We start from the raw sequence: 20,191 nt of genomic DNA, 5'->3' as shown, positions 1-20,191 counted from the left end.
TCTCCTTCGAGGAGGGCCACCTTCACCTCCCCGAGAAAAAGACCCCACCTCTCTCCTTGCACCACTGGGGCAGAGCCCGCGCTCCGACGCAGCGCGATGCCTTCCAGCTGGGGATCCCCCACGCCGACACCGAGCTCCTGACTCGCAGAGGGCAGCGGTATCGTTTGCTGGGCTGGCATGGGGCCCTGGCACTCCCCAATGACAAAAGGGATGGATACGTGGGCTGCCGGTGACACGGATGTGCAGGCTTGTCCGTGGCTGCCAGCTCTGGGAGTGAGTGTAGATCAGTGCTGGCAAAGGGTGCTTGATTGATGGCTGGGTATTACGGAGCGGGGGGGGACGGTAGATCTGTCGTGCTAGCTTCGGCATACCTGGTTCAGAAAACCAGGGATTATATCAAAATGGCAGCTTACAACCATGCCTAAATAAGGGTGGCTGCTTACAAGCGCAGTGAACCCAGCCATTTCCTAATGCCAGCTTTAGATTTGCTTTCCACATTTGCATCTGTGGCTTGTCTGAGCTCTGCACTTCGGGGAATTTAAAAAACAATCATTCGTATTTTTTTACTTGTTTCTGAATGAACCAGGCTCCTGCAGAAAAATAGCAGGGGGGGAATATATTTCTGTTCAGGGATATAGCATTCTAGTCAAGGCATTTGGAGAGTAAAAGCATAAATGTATAAAGCTGCAAAGAGATAATGCGTGGGGAAATGATCTTTAAAATACAGAGGTAAAATCAGGATTACACTTTTCCAGAAGCAATTTGTAGACTATGTGGTATGGCAAGTGTGAAACTTGGATATACGTATATAGATGCTACAGGGATCCTTCACCCACCATTTAAAACAAATGATTAAGGTCAAAACATTATGGCGTGCAAGCCTTAATGTGTGCATACATGCACACACACATACACAGACGTGTATGTACACGCACGCATCTTCACTATCAATGCTGCGTGATTATTCTTTCGTTTTCAAAGGGTTGTTTTGAAATTTTGAAGCACTCTGATAATTTACACTTACCTATAGGGTCTCAACCGTTGGGATGGCACCTGGTTCATTTCTTGGCGATGCTGGTGTCAATAATTTATTTAAATGACCAGAGGGGACGTGCTATGCATTAATGATCACTTACGTGCACTATACATATTCAGATTTTGACTCCTGAGACTGTGCAGGTTTAGTTTGCCAAGAGATGCTGCTGTCTCTCCAGCAGGTGTTATGAACTGAGGCGGCATTAAAGCAGCAAGCGGGGCGATGGGAGAGTATCTCCCATAGCGGAGAAGGGCGAGGAACAGATCGGATACTAAAGTTCAGTAAAGCTGAAATACACTCAGGACGTTATCTTGCAATCAAAGATTATTTAAACCTCAAGTTTGCCTCTGAGTGCAGAGATTATAGCGGGATCTATTACATTTCGGAGCCAAATCTGTGTTGCCAGGTTATAAACTCGCATTTCTGTCATGGTCCAGTCGCTGCTGGCTAACCATCTCTTCAGCCACCAGCACCACATTTTTAAAGGACGGTTTGGGAAATGTGGGACGTGAGAAGAACCAGGGATGCCACGGAGTCCATCTGGTTCAGGGCTGACTCTCTCTTTGTGTAGCATGGGAGGGAGTGCCGGGCCCACGGCATCGTCAGCTCAGAGGAGGCGAGGGAAGCACAGACAGAATTACTAACTTCATCTCCCTCCACAACAAACTTGCTTCCCTTGTAAGAGGTGAGATGCCTCTTCAAAGCAGAAAGGAGAGAGAATAACTGGCAGGTGGGGCTCTGCTTGTGCCTGCAGAGATTCCCCCCCCTTCCCCCAGGTCTGGTTTTTGTGGTTGTGGTGGCCTTTGAAAGGCAGTAATGAGGTAAGAAATGTTCACACTCCTCCTGATGTCAAATGGATGCAGAGCAGGATTGATGCTGGACGGCTGGAAAGAGAAAGTCCGAAACGAGGGCAGTATTTGGCGGTAGTGTAGACCAAAGTGGTTTTTTTTGGTTGTACGCCTGCAAATCACTTGATATATGTGCTTACATGGACACGGCCCGAAACAGAGTAGGATCATTTGAAGAACTTCTTCCTAAATGATGTTTCTTGTGGCTGATCACCGTTGTGCAAACTTGGGTTATTCTTCCTTGCAAAAGCCTATCTTCTTTTGGGTCTCTTTGGGACAATATTAAATTTTAATTGACAATATGGATTTCTAACTCGGCTAATCCTAACAATGCCCTTAAGACAAATCAACACAGCATTGGTAGGAAGAAATAATTCCCTTAGCGGAAGCTGGAAGGTGTTTTTTTCTCTCCTGTGTCAGAGAAATAAAAATCTTCCCCCAAATCTGCTCCAAGAGGCACAGTCTATGCATGGGGCTGAGAGCTGGGACCCACAACCACTCACCCCGTCTCTGACAGACCCCCTTGGTGGCAAATCTCCCCAGCGTCCCTTTCAACACCTGTAAAATGGAGATAATGAGAACGGCGTCCTCCCTTCCTCGGGGTTTGATGAGTTAGCTAGTGCGTGCCGAGCTGTCGGAGGCTGGTCCCGCAGGCACGCCCGTGTACAACCAGCTCGCCCCGATCTCCATGCTGGTATTTTGCTGCCATTTGGTTGGCATAAATACCCCACAACAGCGCAGTGCTCCAGACTATCATGGGCAGGCATGTAGCAGTTATCCTTTGTTTTCCTTAAACGATTTCAAGCACCAAATAACATCTCTTTTCCCGGAGCTGCAGGCAAACCATTTGGCCTCTGGCAAACAGCTTTCCTAGTCCTCGTGAGCCCACTGCCGTTTGCGGGCAGGCTCACGTTGTGTTTTCTGCCCTTTCCTCTCAAAACATTTCTTTCTGAGGAAGGGGAGGCTCTGGTTTTTATTTTATTTCATTTTCGAGCCCAGAGCTGGCAGAAAATAGCTACCTCTGAACAGGCACGGCTGGTATAGAGTGATGGCCGTGGTGGGGATGCTTCCCGACTGCATGGGCTGTGCACCTGTCTCATTTAAGATCAGCGTCAGAAAGAAAGCTTTTAGAGGTGTTTTCATAAAGCACCCAGCAGACCCCAGCATGAAATGACAAGAGATCTGGGAAACACCTAAACGGCACTCGGAAGTCCATTTTTTTTTGTCCTTGGAGAGATATTTTGAAAATTCTTCTATATCGATGAACTGTCAAGGAGCGACAGATGAGACATATTTCTGATTTTCAGGCTGAAACACAGCACAACGACTCATGCTACAGCTGTAATAAAGGCAGGCAGGTGAAAAAAAAAAAGGGAAGAGAGATGCTTGCTTGGCTCCTGTCTCCACACGTTTGGCATCACACCTGCAACCTGAGCAAGCTGATACCCCTGCTGCGCAGCTGCCACCGCGGTGGCCCACAGTGCCACAGGGAAAGTGTCCAGCAGTGGCCACCTCCTCCCCACAGCGGCCATGGCCACCAGCCCTGGCCACCCAGGACAACCTGCACCCATGGTTACCACGATCTCCGCTCCAAAACGTCAAGCAGAGCCACCCTAATAATACCAAAAGCCACTCCCCATTGCATCAATAAAGTACTGTTTTCCTCTCGTCTTCCCAAGAAAGCCGTGTATGAAATCGTGGCAGAGAGGCAATGAGGCCCAAGCTAGAATTTAAGAGAGGTGAATCCCACATCCACCTCCTGTCCTGTTACTCCAGCTTGGAGAAATCACGTTGCCTCTGTCCCTCTTTCATCTCTCCTGTTTTTTTAGGTCAGGCTCGCTCTCGCTATTTGTACCACAGGTAGAACCAAGGGGCTCCAAATTCACTGCGGTTGTAGTAGTAGCAGTAGTAGTAAAAATAGTAATTATAATTATATTAAGAGACTGGGCTGTAGCCAAAACAAAATCCCTTTTCACACATTTCTATTTAGATGTAATCCATAAAACTGCATTTTTATGTCAACACATTGGCAATGCAATAACCCTGTAGTGGATGCCGGAATAGACATAGGCATAGCTATATGCATATTTATTTTATATTAGCTCATTTCTACATGAGTGTGTGTGTAATTACATGGCACATAAGAATTCATTCTCCTGTGTTCACTGGGATATACATACATAGCAGTGTGACATTTACACGGCAAATGTTCAATGACTTCTGTTTGTTATTCTGGGTGGTGTGCAGGTAGCCTAACATTTTTGATCAGCTGCAAGCTGGTCTAACTCTTTTATGGCACCAGAGGGGATCACCAGGCTTATAACTTCACAGGAGCAAGGAATTGGCCCTTGCCACTTGTAGCTTCAAAAAAAAAAAAAAAAAAAAAAAATTAGACTAATTGCATGAGGTGCTACCACTTCCCTCCTCTGATCTGGCATACAGGAAGTAGCAGCAGATTGTCTCTCTGCTCGTCCAACCCTGGAGTCAGGCGGTTGTCAAGAACTGACTTTTTCCCCTCTGGTATTTTGGCTCTAGGTCTCTGGGTTGGAGGCCACATTTTTCAGCACCTGCTAATAATTTTTTAACAGATGCTAGAAAGGAAAATTTCCAAATACAGCAGATACAATCTGCTGTAGCCTGGGTCAAGCATGGACCACAGGGTTCATTTGCCCTAGAGACGGGGGGCTAAGGATGTCCATCGTTTTAGCAAAAATGTTGTCTTCCTTGAAGACAATGGTCAACGTAGGGCCATTGCTGCAGAGGGGAAGCATGCTGCCTGCAAGCTCTTCTCTCTCAGCCCTGACAGCGACTGGCTCCTCCGTCAGGATGGGCAGGAGGAATCCACACTGCCAAGAATGATCATTTGCATTTTTTCAAACAAAGTTTTATTTAAAATCCAAAAGAAACACTGAACTGATTCAATATATGCAGGTTCAAGTTGCAGTACCACCACGGGAAGAATTCAGAAGCTTTGCTCTTCACAGAGATCAAGTCTAAAAGAAGTCTTGACATAAAACCCCTACTTCAATATTTCTGGCAGCGCTCTGTCCCACGACTTCCACCACCCTTTGCTAAGCAAATCCCCTGCCCCCTTCCCTCTGTTTTTCTTGTGATAGTGTGTGTATTTTAATCCTCTATAACTATTTGTTCTCATAGCCTTCCCTGGTCAGCAGGAAGTAATGGGACCTCCGAACGGCTCTTGAGAGGCAAGGGAAATAAATAAAAGACAAGGAAATTGAAGCAATAACAACGAACATACCATCCAGGGCAGGTTTCCATTAGGCTCAGGAGGCAAATGACAACAGGCGTGGAAAGCTGTAGATGAGACAAAATGTCTCACAAGGTTTTGTCACTCTCTCGTGGCACTGGCTAGATATAAATGCACCTTTTTGTCTTTTCTCCTGGGTCCTAAGCTGACACAAGGCTCAAACCAGGAGAAATGTAGAAGTATGAGCATTTGTAGAGTGCATGTTACAGCTGGGGCTTCTTCCACTGACTTTTCCCAGTATGATTGTATATAACTACATATGCATGCCATATACATATATAATGTCAGCCAGGTCTCTGTGCTAGTAACTGGTATGGGAGAGCTGCATTGCCTTCCTCCAGGGAGTCCTCCCTTATCCTCAACCTAGCCCACAGGTGACAGGCACACACACTTTTTCCCTATCTCAGGTTCAGAAGTTACCTTTAAGCTCTCTTTCTGTCTTTGTACAAATTAATTACTTTCAAAAATACCCAAAATCATAGGGTCACAGCCTGAAGGTGAAATCAGAGAGTCGGGTGAATGTTATTCTGCCCCCCCCCCCTCTTTTTTTTTTTCCCCGGCTTGTAATACTCCTTTTCAAGTTTGGAAATTAAAGTTATTTTCCTGCCAATGTTTTCTGCTTCCATGTGGCAAACATTTGTTTTTCCAGTGGAGCAGAAGCCAGCATGGCTGCCTCGAGCGTGCATCCGTTTTGTGTATCCTGTCAACTCTTTCCTAGATAAAGTGAACAGTCCTGAGATCTGTTCTGTCTCCCCCTAATCCACTTGTGTGTCACCCCTCAGTTTTAGTACATCATGCATGAACCTGAGGCAAAGTACTGGCTTTTTTTTTCCTCATAAATACATTTTTGAGGACATTGCTCATTTTTTCTTAACTATGAAATATTTTCTAACTTTTCCCTGTACCTTTTCAAGCCTGGATATACTAAAAAATGTGACTTAACATCCAAAGCATGGACTTCCATGTGATTGTGTCTTGGTGACTACTCATCTTATTTGCTTGGGTCACAGATAAACGGATAGTTTGTTCTAATTGTTAGTTTTGCACACTTTTTGTAAGGACCCTGGTCCTTACAAAATACAGATAACCATCAGTGCAGGGTCTGAGACAGTGCAATGGGCTGGGGTATCTCGTCGTTCTTCACAGACGGGGGAGGTGAGTGGGCTGTAGAAGTACATTGGAGGTGCCAGTGCATGCCTGGCTTGCTCTTCTCCTTTTTGCTAGGCATCCAACACATGCACTCTTGGATTCCTGGCTTGATGGCCACTATCCATCCCGAACTACAATGGTTGTTCTTAAATAAGAAAAGCATGAAACATAAGGGAAAAGAGATTCAAGATGGGTGACAATTTTTTGTCAGTGCATCTTCAATATTCCTGTTAGTTGTTCTTGCTACATTCATATTCTTTCATATATGTACATACATAAACTCAACAAGTGGAGTAGTTGTATCTGCTTTTTAGTATATAGGGCTATGCACCACTTCTGGATAAAATCCATGGTTGTGGATGAATCTTACCTTGAGATGTGTGTATTCTGTCCCTTTGCCATGGAGAAGTCCCAATCCATGGGAACTTGGGTAATGAACTGGAGATTAATTCATATTTCTGTCATATTTCTGCTTGTGTCTGTTAAGGAGGCTTCTTATGGAGTCAGTAGCTATAGGTCCTAAGGAAGTGTCTCAGATTGTTTTTCTCTCCCTTTCACTTTGTTTTCATATTTTGCACTCTGGAGAAGAACAAGTCTAGTATTGTCCATGTACTCTTCCTTTTTCACATAGTATGAGTGTTGTGGCCACTGCTGAATAGTCTTTAGGTATTTCAAAGGGTGTAGAAAAACCCCCTCTTTGCCTCACATGAATACATCTTGGAATACTAGACCTTAAATACAGTTTGGGTTTTTCAAGCATTGAATCAGGTGATCATGGGTGGATTTTTGCATGCTAAGTTAAAATAGAAGTAAAATGAAACAGGATTTCATCTCATAGCATAGGCCAAGTGCCAGCTTCCAAAATCTGTATTTCAGTCTTCGCGATATCGTTGTTTACTGTGTTGTCAACACTTTTGCTTCTTCTCTACTTTTGCCCTCGTGATACATGTATTGATGACTGCTAAACTCTTGCCAGAGCACGTCTCCCATATTGTGAATAAATTGCAGCTTGAAGTTGCCACTTTTTGCTCTCATTGAGGAATCACTGTTTTATTTATTATGGTGTTGCTATGGTTCTACCATGATGGACTTTGAATATGATTCTGTTACTCTCAGCAATTACACGGAAAAATGATGGTGTCTTGTCCTCTGATCTGCCACCTATAAATCAAACAATATGATTTGACATATAGCTAGTCAGATAATTGCCGAAGACATATGCCAGTTGGGACAAGCCCAAAATGATGTTGAAAAATAGCTGACAAACCAGGCATATTACTCAGGGCAGAATGCGGCCCTGCAATTCTATTCAAATAAATCCAATAATGCCTCCAAAAGCGGCTGCTGCTTCACATCTGCCCTCTTCTTTTGGGGCTGTGTTTTTTTCTGTCACTGTATTAGACACCACAACCTAGCACTGGTCCTGAGAACTGCAGAGGTTCGTACCGTGGCCAGCTGGAGCCTTGGATCAGCTGCACCGCAGCTTTCCATCAGCCGTATGCTGGCGGGGCAGGGATGGAGGTGAGTCTGCAGAGCGGCAGCCAGTGAGTGCAGCATGAGGGCAAAGGCTGGGACTGGTGGCCATGATCTGGGAGCTTTTGTTTTCACAGCAGCTTGCAGGGAAAGCGTGAGGCAATGAAGGGAATGAAAGGAAGGGTAAAGACTAGACAGCCTGGATGCCTCTTGTAGACCTCTCAGCAAATAGCGTGGGACGCGCACCTTGGCAGCCAGCTGGAGCCAAGTAGCTCAGAAATGTCCACCAAGAGGCGAGGGACAGGAATGAATGCAAGCCATCCTACGCCGACCTTGAGCTCTGACTGAAGCCAGGTGGCCATTTCTGCAGTCCTTACCCAAGCCAGACCCTCCTTGGACCAGCGAGACTTTGGCCTCTGTACGGACTGCAGACTGGGGCTCTGCCATACCCTGCGGTGGCAGATTCCTGCAGAAAGCTGCTGCTGCAAGGCCATCGCTCGGGGCTTCACCGGGAGAGAGCGAGCACGGGGGGAAGGGACGTTTCCAAACGAGAAATAGATTTTTTTTTTTTTTTTTAAAATGAGTGATTTGTTGGCTTCAGGCAAATGGCAGAAGGTTTTACTGAAAAGGCTTCTTTATGAGATTGTGGTTTTGCTTGGGGTAGCTGAGAGAAGTCTGTAAACCCCAGGAGCTCAAGGAGTTTGACAGGTTTGACAGGCCTTCCTGCTACTTATGAACAGGAGGCTGGAACGAGTGTTCCTGAGATCACCTCCTTGTTTTCCATCAAAGCATGCTGGCAAGCCAGAGGAAGAGAGAAGCTATTTTTTTTCTCCATTTTATTTTCTTATTTAAAGACAATCTTAGAAATTTGCATTTCTGGATCTTTTAAACTTTCTATTTTCTGGTCTCCCCTCAACCTGAAATTCCTGTCAACCTTTCTGGGTTTTGGATTAGACCCTCCCACAGAGCCTTGAGCAGCTGGAAATCGGTATGGCAATAATCATTAGCAGCAATAAGAAAGTCACACCAAAGGCTGGTGTGCATCGCCTCTAAAAAACATGCCAGCTCTAAAGAGCAATGCTCTCGCCTGGACCACAATACCACTGTCATCCCTTCTTGTGTCCACTTACTCTACCGCTCTTCACACGCTGCCCTGGCCCAAAGTGAAAGGCAGATGAGAAAATTGAAAATGAAAATGAAAATGACTGTAAAGTTGCATCTGTGTCATGTGAAATGACAGTAAGGGCTGCACCTCCTGGTGCTGACAGGGAGAAGAGCCCTCTTTACCCTCCCTGGGTCAACCTATGCCTACACACCACCCCTGATCCTACTCACTAAGGGGAGCGAGTGCTTCTAATTAACATCACATACTTCCCGAGTTTGCAAAGCGAAGGGCTTGGGTTTCTGCTGTAACAGCAGTGGCTGCTGCAATACTTAAAGCATCGCTGGTCAGAGAGCTGTTGCAGTGCCTGAGCTGGGGGTCACTGCCCTGGGCATGTGGCAAAGGGAAAGCCTGGAAAGAATCAGTAATTCATGAAAAATGTACACGTAAGGAGGAATTTCCTATTTCTTTGAATGATGGTAATTTAATTTAAAGGGAAATCCAGTGACAACTTCCTAGGAAGTAAATGCCTTTTTGTAAATCTCTGTTTGTGGTGAAAAGGTGCTTAGCTGAAAATCAGCTGAATTCTTCTTACTCTGGTTTCTAATTGTGCCTTAGTTCCTAACCCAGCCTAAAGCTTGGGAAACTGAAATCAGCTCTGACAACATGAACAGGCTGCTTAGGGCAGAACAAACCCAAGAGATTAAGTTAAACTTGCCAGCTGAAGCAAGCTTCGGAGCTTTATCAAACATGCAAGCTGGAGAAAACTCCGGAGCCGACATGTGATCCTGCTAATATCTGAGCCCACTAAATCTTCCAGCTGCAAGGAGCTCCTCAGACCTGGGGAAGTCTCCTACCTCCTGAAGAGAAGGAGCAGCTTAGCTCCAGAGGCCAGCCTTGTAATTCCTTAGCCTTATCCCTGGCAGCACCTGACCAGCCCACCTTATCCAGCTGGCCCAGCCTGGAGGCTCATGGGCAAGCTGCTTTCTTCAGCACCAGCTTAAAAAATAGAAATGACAATCCCATGGGAAAAGCACCAGAGAAGGCTAGTTGGACTGAAGAAAGAAAAGCAAGCCCTTCACTGTAAACCCTCCAGCTCTCTTCTAGTTTCCTCGGTTTTTTTAGTCTTATTGAGGTCTTTTAATACAAACGGTGCAGTTCAGCCATTTCTTTCTCATATAAAGCCAGTTCCTGGTTCTCTGTGCTCACCGTGGTGGACTACGTACTACCATTCTCAAGTTTTTTCATGGAACAAGTATTTCTTCCCCTCCCTTCTGGAGAGAGAGTCGTGAAACTTCGGGGCTTCTTCTATGCCACCTAGCCACTTAGCTGGTTTCTTTGTGCAAGTCGATAACGTAGCCTCATCCTTTGTATATTACTATTCAATTAGAGCAATAACCGCAACCCCAAGTGACTATGCTAGGACTGTGCAAACACGGTAAGAGGTGACCTGTGTCCCAGAACGCATCATCTAAATAGACAAGACAGAGGAAATACTAACGTTTCAGCTATGTAAAGGGGAACTGAGGTACACCAAAATTTAAGAGACATTTCCACAGAGGAAGTGTATGCTAGAAGCAAAAATTCAGTTTGACCCTACCTAGGGCTTTGCCACCTCATGGTTCTCTCTCTGACTAGCTTTTCTCTCTGTGGAATTAAATGCCACCTCCAAGGTCTCCTCCTTGTAGGTGCAGATCAGCCAGGGGGGGCAGAGGAGTTATCACCACAATTCACAGATTTCTCACGGTGAGTGCAGACCCGATGATGCTCATGCTCTGAGTTGCAGCTAGCTGCCAAGCTCTCCCTTTTTGCATAATCATCTGCACCACATCCTACAAATGAAAACCAGAGCGTCCTTCGGATACCTTAGTCATTAAACATTTGGTACAACTACATGAAACCCTTCAGGAGCTGTGGGAATTTCCCTATAGCTCCCAGTCTGGGATTTGGGGTGCACCTCCTCCTGTAGCCCTCACTCTTGAAGCATCACTGCACCAGTGAACGTCCTTTGCTTGAGTAAGGGATGTCCAACATAGCCTTTTAATTTGAACACAGCTCCCACTCCACAAGTCATTTTTATTTTACTGGGATACCAGTGAAACTGTAGCTCAGTAACTGATGTTAAGAGGAAATTTTAACACCTCAACAGCAAATGGAGGAGAGTGTTTCCCATTAGTGGCTGAGGAAGTAGTGCTCCTGTAACTTCAGCCTTGAAAGCTAATGAAGCTCAGATTGTGACCATGGCCTTTGATGTAGAGATGCCTGAGGTCAGTGTAGCTTTCAGAGGTGCCAGTGCTATGCTATGTCACCGCGTTCGTCTGGGCGAGGGCCCAATAACTCTAATCCTGTAATCATGTTTCTGTAAGCAACAGCATTTACCGTGCAGATAGTGGGGGATAGCTGCAGCGGTAATTAAATCAGGGACACGCTATAGAGGAGCAGCTAATCCAAACCTGTAATATAATTTCCAGTAGAGGAAGTTACAGCCAACTACGTCAGTAAGTAAGTAGCAAAATACTGGAATCAGTTTAGGGAGAGAGCGCGGGGATAAAAATGCCTTGCTTGGCCATCTAATCCATCTCCCTGCCAGTACCCTCATTCTGTTAGGGGAGCGATGTTAACACCCTGGCAAAAGTCAGGAAAGTCAAAGCTGTGCCTTGACACTCCGTCTTTGGCTCCCACTAATACACAGGGGAGTAAAAACACACACTGATGAGTTTAGCACCATTAGTTTTGAATTTAATTCCTTTTCTTGAGTTGTTTCGCAACCTCAGGCCACATACTATGTATTTTGTGTCTTCTGACGTGGTCTGTTGTCTCTCAGGTATACGTGCATTGTCAGAAGGACACGATGGCATATTCCACCCTCGTGGGGGGAAATACACATCTATGTGTAAATATGGTTCATCCAGGAGATGAGGAGAGCCTCCAACAAGCTGTTCTGTTGTACTAATTAGTAGGCATTTAGACATTCTTGTAATTTTATTTTTCACAATCCACTCAACTCCATTATAGGTAAATCTCTTCTTATGTATATATTTTTAAATCAGAGCTCTTTTATATTATATAGGCACTAGATATTAAACACCCCCCAACTTTAAAAAGGAGAAATGAATCGGAGTACTTTGTACCCCTTTTCTATGCGGATACCTCTAGCTTCGGTGGTGGTTCTGTGTGCGAAATGGCTGCAGAATTGGTTATGAAGAATCAGTTCTATATACCAAGGAAGAATGAAAAATGCTTCTTTAAAGAAAATCTGATGGCAAACTGCAGACTTCAGTTGTACTACACACAAATGCACGCATGCACATATACACATATATATAGTATGTATGTATGTATATACATAAAAATATGCACACACAAACCCATTTCCTTTAGCTCAGTGCCCGAAAGTTCATTTGTGGGCATCCTGATTCTTGATATATTATTTGTAAACAGAGGGCCAGGGGACTGGAGTATTTCCTTGACTTCAATAGATGATGAGGCCTCAAGCTGTGAACTCAGATTGGGACCTCTAGGTATCCTGCTGCTACCTAACAGCTTGCTGAAAAATGACATAATTTGTGACATCAGCAATATGCTGCTTTAATAGAGGTTTGTAAAACGGTTTCCACCCTCGTGTGTCAGGACAAAAACCACCTATCCTCACTAAACCTGAGGCGGTCCCCTCCTGTATTCCTCACACACCCTGCATCCTTTGTACTTTTTAGGTACACGTTACTATAAAGTCCCGATACCTGAAGAGTGATAGGAAATCGTTTGGTAACATCTGCGTGAGAACTCCCGCCCCATCAGTGCCAGGGAAGATGTCACTTTTCAGGAGAACGGTGGCTGTCAGCGGGAGGTTCAGCAATGCAGATTTTAATGCGGAGATTTAATTTCAAATACAATTCACAGTTTGTACGTGGTTGAAAAATGTTTATTACCACCTGGATGCTCAGGACACTGTTTTGGAGGAAATAAATTTCAATTTGGACAATGCCTTGTCATTTTGACTGATGCCTTTAAAGCATTTCACAGCTCTGCAAACAAGATGTTTTACACAATTCTAATAGTAAGAGCAGAGAACACACCAATTTAAAAATTACCCAAAGTAATACCACAAAAATAACTGACAACCTTGGACAACAGGACACTAGCCTGAAATGGATTCAAATGTGAGAGTTTTAATGATTTTTGCAAATGCTCCATTCTATAATACAATGAGAAAAGAATGATTTGCCTCTTGGAAATGATATTGCATCCAGGGTAAATTTATTTTAAAATAAGATACAAACTTAAAAAAAAAAAAAAAAAAGGTTTTAAAGGCTATAGACAGAACCTGAATGGCAGTAGGAGGAGTGTGCGTTAACATTAAAGAGTTGGCCCTCTGGATTCGTTGCTGCGTCGCTGATACACAAAACGAAATCAGTACCTGTTAGGAAACGTACCTTGGGAGTCACGACTGCCCAGTCACACCTTCAGCATCTACTGGGATTTCTGGTTGGAGGGAGGTTTGACACACTCATGGGAGGGGGCCCTTCAGCCATGGCTCCTTATGAATGGTAAGGGAAAGTACGTCATGAGACAGACCACCTCCGCAAGTGAATTCGTGGTGGATGAGGCAGCGTACCCTCCTGTTCAGAAGACCATACCCTGGGTTTTCCAGCGCACCACAGTCTGCTCCCTGAGGCAAAAGTGCACCGAGATAAGAACACTGAAGTCAGGAAGGCTCCACGTGAAAACACAGAGACTTCTTCATCTCACTGCGTAGCAGTGTTGTAGGCCTTCCTCATCAAAGGGAAGAAAGAGAAAAGTATTTTTCAAGGGGGGAAACAGTCCATCGGTGCAGATGTTTAGGCAGGACACTAAGGTGCAAACACACCTTGACAAAATATAGGGGTAGAAAAGTAAGTTTCCTGTTCTTCCCTTGTTCATTTTCTAAGGTTCCTCTTTCCCCCCCTTTTTGGTTGCATCTCTGTACATTTTACAGCATCAAAAAAATGACCAGAAAAGACCTCAGGGTTCTCCTAGCCCCCCCGCCATGAAGGTCCTGCAGCAGATGTTTACCTTGCCGGCTCTAAAGAAACCTCATCACTTCCCTTTAGTGACTTACCTCAGTGTGTAACTAGTCTTCAATTAGATACCCTTCTCGTTTTACAAATAGTCAAGATGCTCACATTCTCCTTTGCTGCAAATTAAACCGATTTCTGCCCATCCTTCTGCCTACGGACGTGGAGAACAAGGGATGACTGCACCACAGAGTATGAGAGGAGAGGCATGCATCTGTCCTCTCCATCCCCATCCCTCAGCCATTTCTCAGCCACCCTCCCCCAGTATTTCCCCACCCCTTAGGCCACCTCTCGGTTAACATTTGCTCTCCAGCTTGTGGTCCATGCCCACCTACTTCTTACTTGTAGTCAGCTCTTTGTTCAGGTCAGTAACTGGATGCACCAGAGGAGAAGTAGTGTAAGGGCTTCCATAGGCAGCTCTGGAGAAAAATCACCTTATATAAGCTTTTACCATGGGAAGAGGCGATTTATTGGATATTCTAGGGCTGAATGGGAGACATGCACGGAGGGGGAGTTGCAAAGGCAGAACTCAGTGGGTTCTGCCAGCTCCTCCTCAAATGCAATCGGGAGCCTGGGGAATGCAGAGACGACCACGTTGAGCCCGAAATGCAGACGGTGGGCTTCAGCCCTGTCTTGACGTCCGTGATAACAGAAACGAAATACAGTGTAGAAGCACAAAACAATTTCTGCTTTTGCCCGTAACACTGACTTATAACTAACCTCAGATCTCTGGTGATTTCTGGCCCGATTTTATGCACATCGGCTGTGGCAGGAGGGAAAGCCAGGGCTTCTATTTTCATACTTGATTCTCACGTGAAATAATGGTGGGGGGAGGGGGGGGGGAAGATGCAGCTGCAAAAACAGTCAGTGAAACATAAAAATCCCTATTGTTTGGTTGTAGTTCTCAGCGCCCTTCAACTTCTGGGCACAGACACGGCCTCCCCCTGCTCAGGTTCAATACGCAGGGGAGCCTTGGGGCTCAGAGCTCCCTCCCTACTTTCCCTAAGTCTCTCGCCGTCAATTGTGCTTTTGTTCATAGAAAAAAATTTAGCCCAATGCATGCTAATTTATAGCCAGGGAAGCAATTAAAAAAAAGTTTATTATCCTTTCCCCCTCGCCTCTCAAATGGACTGTTACAGCAGCAGGGTTTTTTGGTAAACTTGACACAAACTGATGCCAGTAAGGGGGGAGCAAGGCCGGGAAGCGAGCACAGATCTTTACAAGTCCCCTCCATGTGAAATGGGACAGCCTTCCAATTTTCTCCGTCTGCCTATACCCAGGAGCGTGTGTGCTTCAGGAAAACCTAGGTACAAAGACACCTTATTTCCCTAGGCTTTGACAGCAAACGTGCACTGTGCACATCGCCCTCACACCCCCACTTTAACAAATGCTAGTTAAACATTAAAGAAAGAATTGCCTAATATAGCTACAATGTAGAGACATATTTATATTTATTACTGAACTTAATGCCTGCCTTTTTCTGTATTTTTTGGCATGTCTTTAATATGCAACAAAACATTAGACACTGATTAATCTGTGTGGTGAAGTCAGTTAATCCAGTTCACCTCTGGATTTTATAACTCCTTGCAAAATCTTAGAACTGCACCAACAGAGATTTTGCCGTTAGTACAGGACCAGCTTTTTCTTTCAGGAGAGGTTTTTTTTCCAAATTGATTGTAAAGAAAGCAATAGATGTCTCTACCTACTATATATTCTAAGCAGTCTCTGAGTAGAGCATCATGATGTGGAGCTGAGAGTGCCTGCGCACTTTCAAATGAACAGGTAGACTTTCACGTGTACCCTAGCAGTCACACAGCGCTGAGCTCGAGGCAGGGCACCGCCGTGGGGCAGGCAGGGATGGGCAGCCGCTGCAGGGCAAGCTCCGTCGGAGGCACCTTGCGGGTGGAGAACAGAGACCACAGCTCTTCCCTGCACTCTGACCAAGTACCACCAACATCTGGGACCTTCTTAAACCGTGAAGCAAAACACAAACCCTTCACTGATGGCCCAAGGCCCGCCCGATGATTGAAGAGGGTGGAAGTAATTTTTGTTCTCCCACCTGTGCTCTCACACAGCAATGCCAAGCGATGTAACCGGACAGCCCTTGCACAACCTCTGCCAGCACTTTCCCCCTCAACTGCAAGTATTAAATTCCGTATTATCCACCCATGGGCCTCTTGGTGACAAAACTGGAGGCAGGGCTGTCAGTGATGGTCAGATTTGCAGTAATACATGCACTACCGACTGTATCTGAGCTGCATTTTTACATAGGACTGGACGTGCATAGTTAACATGAAGCATTTCCAGCGGCTTCCCATAGCGTACCAGATCCGCACAAACACCGCTATATATTAGGGACTACTGCAAAAGCAAGCCAGAAATGAAGTCAGGTATCAGGAAGCCTAGATCAGGTCTTCCCAGCAGCATGAACGTGTCTCCCATAAATTCTAGGCTATTGCAGGCACGTCTCACACAGGGACAGGGTTTTTACCTTCAGCAAGCCTCACTTCGGAAAATTCCTAACTGATGCGTGTGCTTAATATCACAACTTTAATAACATCAGCGGTGCTAGCAAAAATAGGAATAAAATTATAAGCGTAAGACCCAAAACTACATGGAGCCACGCTTTAAATGACAGAGGCCCAAGAAGGTAGCACAGGCATTTAGCACTCCTCATTCTCACCAGGATGATCAGCTCCAAATGATGCCAGCAGGCAGCGGGCACCTGCAACCGGCACCTACAACAGCTTTAGGAATTAGGCCTCTTGCATTTCTAAAGACGTAGTTCTGAACAGCACCTTAGGGCATTGGCTTTGCTATCACAGATTTGGGAGCTTCAGGCTTAATTTGGGAAGCAATAACCCCAAACATCGTGAGGATATGTCTGATTGTGAGGATGTATCTGATCTCTCCCCTGCTTGCTGTATGGGCACACGCAGGACATCTCCGTTCTGCATCCCATTCCCTGCACCCCCGGACATGGGGAGGAAAGCCCCCCTCCTGTTCCCAGCGAGGGACACCCTGCCTGGGGGGGTGAGGGGAGGCCTGGGGTGCACCGAGGGGACAAGGAGACTCAGTGGAGACTGTGAGGGGGAAGGAAGGGGTAAAGGAGATGGAGGGCACTGACTTCTTTGCTGGCCCTTGCAGGCACCACTGGTGCCGGGCTGGTGTGTGTGTGCCTCTCTGCGGGTGGCCGTTCCACAGGCGCCCTGGGCCCGGCTGAAGGGGTGCTGTGGGCATGAGGGCGGCCGGGGGAGACCGTTCTGGGGGCGGTTCAAGGGGTGCGATTAAGGCACCCCTTCCTCCCTCCCCCTTCTCCCTCCCTCCTTCCCTTTCCCCCCTTCCCCTTCTCTGCCGTGCCCGGGGCCCCCGGCAGCAGCCCAGGACGGCGGGGGGCTGCCCCGGTCCCCGCGGGCCCCGGGGCCGCCCTACACGCCCCCCCCCCCCCCCCATCCGCCCCCCGCGGCTGCAGCCCGGCGGTCCCGCGGCGGTGCGGGGCGGTGCGGGGGTCCCCTCCCGCCGCCCCGGGCGCCGCTGGGAGCCTCTCGACCCCAGGGGGACCCCCCCTCCCGGCAGCGCGGCGTCTCGTGCAAATACCAGCACCCCAAAACGTCCCGCAGCCCTCCGGGGCGCTGCGCCCCGGGGATGCCCTCCGCCCCGGCTCACCCGGGGGGGTGCGCGGCTCCCAAGCCCCGGGGGCACCGGGAAAAATAGAAAATAATATGCTGCCCTCACGGGATTTTGTCCGCCACCCCCCCGCCCCCCGCCTTTTTGTCTTTAAAATAGTAGTTAAAAAATAGCCCTGCCTCGGAACTTTGCCGTGCTCTGAACCTGAGGGAGGTGAAGGTGGGAGAAGAGGGTTGGAGCGATGGGATGGACGAAATGCAGTCAAAGTTGGCTTTGCTTTTTTTTTTTTTTTTTTTTTTTGCCTCCCTCCAGTTCGAAATCAGAAATTACTGCCTGAGGAGCAGATACTCCGTTTTATTGGCTCGTAAAAAAAAAGTTTTCAAAGCCTAATTTCCACCAGATACATTTATTTTCCGTTGAAAGCAGAATTAAAACAATCCGCGCGAGTAGGTGCCGTTAAATCTAAGCCATCTTTTGCTGTTAATCACAGGAGAGAATGATTACAGAAGTCAGTAAAGGAGCACTGTGTTTCAAACGCAAAAATCCAGATTTTAGGAAGAGTAAGCTCAGAGGAGGAGGAGGACTGAAGCAGTCCAAGAAACAAGGAGGGACCCTTAGTAAGAGTTAAAATTCAGTGTCAGGTTACTTCTCGATATTGCAGAGAACATGCCGTTCCTGGAAGGGATTTGTGGTTGTGAAATGCATCCCTTGCTGAAATACCGTTTGATGCTTGTGTCGAAGAGGGAACCAAAACAACCTTTTCCTTTTAAGCCCCGATTTCAAAACAAAACCGAAAGAGAAGGAAAGAAAAAACCACCACGAAAAAAAAATCCCCCTAAATTTCAAACTGCAGCTTTGAACAGCTTTCCTGGTGATACTTGCTTCAAACCTCACAGGCGAGTGCCCCTCTACTCCCGAGGTCTCCCTGCCCTCCCTTCCCCCGTTTCTGCTGCTCGGGTGGTGGGTTCAGAGGCAAACGCCCTGCTCAATAATTGCTAGAATTTGAAAAAAAAAAAAAAAAAAAAGGGAAAATGCGCACCAGCATTCAGGTGCTAACCTACTTATTTGAAAGTAATTTATTTTCCATTTTGCCCGTTTTCCCCCTTTAAAACAGAACGCTGAAAGAAAGAATAAGTGCTTTAACATTTCAATGTTGTGCTCTGGTAATTACTTTTTCACTTTTCCCCTAAGTTCCAATGTGAAAACCTCACAGGGGGGTCTTTGCTGTAGCAGGGCTACAGTTCCCAATCCCAAGCGCAAGATCTGCAATTACAAACCCATTCGGTGCCTTTCCCTATCATTAATATGCACAAAATCCTGCCGCTAATCTTATAATCTGTTTTGTTTCATCAATTGCTTGCCTAGCGCCAGGCGGGAAAGAAAAAGAGAGAAAGAAAAAGAAAGAAAGAGGAGAAGAATAAAGCCGGAAAACGACGGAAAGCTTCCTAAAGTAAACGAAAAAACAAATAAATCGGGTTTTATTTCTTGTCAGGCGAAAATAGTTGAGGCTGTTAAATGGAAGCAGGATTTTCCGCTGGGGATGGGGTGGGGGGCGTCAGGGAAATGTAAGGAGAAATCTGAATATCTCCAATATTTTATGCGCATATTTGGTTTCTCCGCGCACGGGTCACGAAATGAAGTTCCTTAAGCAGCTGCGGAAGCAGGAGGTTGCGCCTCGACCCCTCCAGAGAGCTTATTGTTGGTCCTCGGTTTGAACGAGGGAGCGGAGGCGGCGGCCGCGGGCGGGGCTCGGGTGCGCCTCCGCCGCCCCCCGCGCTGCCCTCCGCGGCCGCGCATCTCCCGCCGGCTTGTCACACGTTGTCATTAAGACTTCAGTAAAACAATGAAGACATTATTTTTTGAAATCCTTTTCTCCCCCCGCCCCCCCGGCGCGGTGTTAAGGGAATAAAACAATCTGCGCCACACGGGTCCTATTGAGATGAATGACAAAATTATGCAAAAAAGCAAAAAAACCCCCCACCCTATATCTCATAAATCTCATTTTCCGTTCCCTGCGCCAGGCCTCGCCGCCGCCGTGGCTTGCACCTGATGATTTATTAACGTAATCTGCGGGGATAACGACACATGTGCCCAGCTCCGGCTCGTCCCAGCTCATCTTCTAAGTAATTGTTTCTCATTAGTTCTGATAATGTTTTAATAGTGTTACCCATAATTTAGCCAGCCAAGAATTAATAACGGAGGGTGCCCTGAAACGCGGGGGGGGGTGTGTGTGTGTGGGGGTGAGCTGCGAGGCGCAGTATAAACAGGTAGTCTTTAATTAATCAGATTAGCCTGCAGGTCCCCGCGCTGTCAGGGATCACCCGGCGCAGCGCCCTCGGACGGGCCCCGCGGATGGGGTGGGGTGTCGGCCCGCGCTGCTCATCCCCAAACTCCGCGGAGGAGCCGCGGGGGGGTTGGGCTCTGCCGCCGTCCCCCGCCCGCGCCGCGGCCGCGCCTTCGGTGCGCCCCGGCCGGGCCCGGGAGCGCAGCGGGTGCGGGGGGGAATCCGCCCCCCGCCCCGCTCCTCCGCCGCTCGCCGGGCCGAGCCCAGCCCAGCCGCGTCCCCGCCGTTCCTGGGGCGGGGGGGGCCGCCCCCTGTCCCGCTCCTCCGCCGCTCCCGGGCCGAGCCCCGCC

Source organism: Gavia stellata, chromosome 1 (assembly GCF_030936135.1).
Source record: "Gavia stellata isolate bGavSte3 chromosome 1, bGavSte3.hap2, whole genome shotgun sequence".
In the NCBI taxonomy this organism is placed as follows: domain Eukaryota; kingdom Metazoa; phylum Chordata; class Aves; order Gaviiformes; family Gaviidae; genus Gavia; species Gavia stellata.
The sequence above is the reverse complement of the archived record's forward strand: the minus strand, read 5'-3'. Positions refer to the sequence as shown.